The sequence below is a fragment of the Myotis nattereri genome (genome assembly GCF_964212035.1).
Source record: "Myotis nattereri genome assembly, chromosome: 16".
NCBI lineage: Eukaryota > Metazoa > Chordata > Mammalia > Chiroptera > Vespertilionidae > Myotis > Myotis nattereri.
The window spans coordinates 49,890,407-49,895,001 of NC_138091.1; positions in this window are offsets into that span (position 1 = coordinate 49,890,407).

Below are 4,595 nucleotides of genomic sequence, written 5' to 3' on the forward strand. Positions count from 1 at the left end.
GGGGTTTATTACTATTATGTAGTCCTGTAGTTGGCAAGTGTGACACACCATTTATGCTTGTAAATAAAGTTTTATTGGAACATAGCCACACTCATTTGTTTATGGATTGTCTAAGGTTGCTGTCTCCCTATGATGATCGAATTAAACAATTGTGTCAGAGACCATATGGCCTGTAGAGCCAGAGATACTATCTGACCTTCTTGGGCAGAGGAGGAAGTATTTTGTTGGGAGATACTTTGAGTCATTTAAGTATCCGACCCTTGGGCTATATAAGGCCTGGGATATCATTTGGTCTGGCCCTGTCAAGGCATTAGGAGTGAGTTAATTTAATGTTTGACCAAATATAGCAGGCTAATTTTTAAGTTGATAATTTTGTATGGCCCACGAATAAAGAACCCCTGTTCTAGGGAAAAACATTTTGACCCTTGACCTAAGTGAGAAATTTTACCAAATTTATCCACAATGTCTTTTATTGTAAAACAACAATAAAACCCAGTTTTTCTAGTATAGTAGCCCATCCATGGTCACATGGTATATTAAGTTATGTCTCTATTCTCCTTCATTATGAAATAGCTATTCAGTCTTCCTTTATTGTTCCTGACTTTCACATTTTTGATGAATACAGGTCATTTATTTTATAGACCATACCTTAGGTTTGCCTAAAGTTTCCTGATTAGATTCATGGTGTGTCTTCTTGGCACAAATTCTCCTGATGTGATGTCAAGTCTTAGTGCAATGTAACAGGGGACCCTTGTCCATTTTTCCCATTACTGGTGATGTTAATTTTGATCCTTTGGTTAAGGTGGTATCTTTCAGGTCTTCTCCGTTATAAAATTACTGTTCCCTTTGTTTAATAAGTATTTTGTGAGAAGCTACTTTGCGTCATTTAAGTCTCCTTTTTTTTTCTTAGCAAACTTTTACCCAGTGGTTTTAGCATCAACTGATAATTCATCTCTGTAACAATTATTATTATGGTGGTTGCCAAGGTGAATTTTAAAATTCTATTATTCGTCTACATTAGTTTGTTTGAATTTTATTGTATCTATATGTATTTATCTATCTGTCTATTCATCCATCCATCCACTCATCTGTCTGTGAGTATGGACTCTTGAATTTTAAATTTTATTTTGTGGCCTATAATCTGTTACTAGCATTATTTATTTTGATGCTCAAAATGTTTCAGGACTTTTATTTTAAACAATGATTCATTAGGGAATAACTTGAAATACAAGTGGGCAAGCATAGAGCCTGGAAATATTTGGTACTCAGTGCATATTTGTTGAATGCAGTTCCTAATTCACAGGAATAAATCCCTAAGTGTGCAGTGTTTGACATTGCATTAGGCTTGGGGAAGACTTAGTTTGGAGTAGTACTTCAATACCCTTCAAATTTTACAGTCAACTTGAATAGAAAGCATGATAATTCTTTTCTTTTTTAAGAATAGTGAGGCTCAGTTATTTTTTTAAATTTAATTTTATCACTTTTGAGATTCTAAAAAATCCTTATAGGAAACATTTTTTTCCCTAGACACATTCTAGTTTTAACTCAGTGGGAAAAGTTCTGAATTCCCTCATGGTCTGGAAACTACTTAGTTTATCTTAGTCCTGGAAAGTGATCATCCCCAGGGATTCCGGAAAGGTCTTTACGTGAATCTAGAAAAACACATTACAAGTAAAAACAGTTCTGTGTATTTTCAGATCTCTATTTTCTGAAATCTATAAAAACTAGCCACAAGAATCATTCTAGGAAGCCATATCCCCGGATACACTACCACGCCTCTTCTGCCTCATTTTCTTACCTAATTTGCCAACAAGGGAAAAATTACTGAACACATTCTGAATTTTGCTATTATGGTTACCATTGGTGATTTGCCCTTAAAGTTAGTGAGTGGGTTGGGGTGCCATGGGCCTGTGTGGAAATGATAGGACTGTCGCTGAGGCTGTCTGTGCCTGGAAGGAAGCCATGAGTAGTGAGGAGGAAATGGCTGAGACCAGCTTGGAGGAAGTGTAATGGGTGATATTTTCCCTCTTCCCAAGTCAGGTCTTTGCTTTTACCGTCATTAACTGGATAACTCAGAGGATGCATCCTGACTAATTCCTTTCCTTAAACAAGTGGCTTATACCGGCGTGATGCTTATTTCTTGGCAGTCCTTGAAGTGTCTGACTGGGCTTTGGTGGGACTCCCAGATGGTCAGTTTGTGCACCTCTGTGAGCCTCTGTCTAGCTGCTACCCTCCCCTGTCTGGGAGGTAGTTCGGGCAGAGGTTGATCTTCCCTCTGGTTCTAAGGCACCGAAGAGCAGAACCAGTAAGCTTAGGTGCCTAATTAAATTACCTTGTTTCCGATGCACTCATGTATTGCCATTGGGAATAAAAGTGGTCCATTGTGTCTCAGTTTTGGAGATGAACGATCTGAGGAGGTAATAGTACTTCTTTCCTGGAAGGAGGGTCCTGCAAGTGACTTACTCTGTTTGGATAGCTAAATCCAAGTTATTATTGGGAGTGACATGACAGTTAAATGGGCAGAGCAACCTAGAAGACATTATATGGAATGTCAGGCACCCATTGTGTTTCCCAGGAGGGTTAGGCATTGTACTTTACCTGGTGTCTGTCTCAACTGCCCACCCCCTGCCATCCTTTTGTTTTAGTTTTTCTCCTTCTGAACTCTCCTTCAGCAAGCACTCCATCGCCGGCATGTGTCTGGTGGCACATCATCTAAATGGCCAGTCCACATTGTGAGGAGCCTTGGAGACCGCAGCCCCGGTGGGAGATAACCTTTGACAGGCTCTCTGCTATTCTTCAGCTGCCGGAGTCACGCAGGGGCGGCAGGAAGCTGCTGCAGCAGCCGGGCTCTGCAGAGAAGACGATAACAGCAGGAGAAGCACCTGGTCGCAGCAGCACTTCGTCCAGGAAGAAAACAGGATCTCAAATATAAACAACATCCTCACCACACAAGTGAGCGCACAGCTCACACCCGACTTGGACTCCATTCTTTCAAGGATCTCCTGAGAACCTTAATTGAAACAGGAAGGTGGTCATGAGATGAAGCAAAGTTTCACGATTTCCGGTGGACATCATAAAGAGGTTTATTGTTGCTCTTTGACTTCTGCGCACAGGAGTGTGAGCCGCTATGCCATAGCTGCAATGTTGAGCTTGTTTTTAGCTGAATAAAAGTTTCAGTACCTCAAGACTGACACTGTTTTAAGGAAATGATACTAATTGGAACAAAACTAAAAGAAGAAAGAGTCTTGATTGTCTTATCTTTCCTGACGTAGCAGCTGTTATCTCTCCTAAACACTATATTGGCAGCACACGAGGGCATTTATGAAGTGTTCACCATTTAAGCAGGTGCAGGGGCCTTCAAATGTATCATCTCCCTGAGTCCCCAGAGAAGCTTATGCACAGAGGGGTGAGGTAGCTCTCCCCACGTCTCACAGCTAGTGAGTGGTGGACCAGGACCGGAACCCAGGCCAGCTGGCTCAGAGTTAGCTCACCTGTGCTTCCACTCTTCCCCTCTCTGTACTGTCCTTATTTTTCAATAGGCATTGTATTACGTTCATACTCTTGTAAAGACCCTGCAATTGGTCTATGAAAATCCATGATCACTATGTTAATTTTGTTTATTAACGCCATCAATCTCTCTTTAGTTGTACATTCAAAATGCCCATGAAATTTCATTCCCAAAGCTATTTTCTTATGGCAGAGCCACAGTCCTGATGGCATTCAGCCAGCACTCTTACATGTTGTGTCGCGCCCGAGATCTTTTTTATGTAAATGGTCAGGAAAAATAATGCCTCTACCTTTGAACTTCTCTATACATTCCTTGTTTACTGCAAGGGCAAGAAACCAGGAAAAAGAGGAGTTGAGAAGGTCAATGTCAATATAAAATGCACCTGTCCTGGCTCTGAATAGGCATGACTATCATTGTTTTATAAGAACCTCCACAGTGGACATTCCTCTTGGCTCCTCTTCTTCAGAGCAGAGCCCTCCTGACAGCTTCAGAGGTTGCCTCACCTGCATTGCTACCAGCGTGTCTGAGAAGATGTGAAGTAGCAAGAGGTTAGGGCTTTCAGAAGTAGGTCTATCCTGGGAATGCATCCACCTGCCTGGGCTAATTAGGAAAGCTTCAGTTTCAGCAAACAGCTCATTTCACTAAAAATAAATTGGAGTAAATAGCTCAAGGTTGTTCGGACCCACGGTAAGCCCCATGTTGTCGTAGTTATCTTTACATTATTAATTTATTCATTCAGGCAGCAAATATTTATTGAGCACAGAGCATGTACTAGAATTGTTCCATGGCTGGATGCAATAGTGAGCAAGCACTGTGATTAATAGGTCTCTGTGTTATAAATACTCAGTGGTAGATTAAAATAGCAAATGATGCAAAATGACAATAATAAAAATATAATTGCTTTGTTAAATTTCAACAGGCATTAGCAGTGGGCCAGGTACTTTCCATCTATTAACTTCTTCATCCTTCTCAGAAAACCTTGTGTAGGCTTTAATGTACAAAAATGATTAATTCTGTGATTCAACCAATTGTAATTATTATTCCCATTTTAAAGATGAAGAAAAAATCGAAGCATAAGGAAATCAAC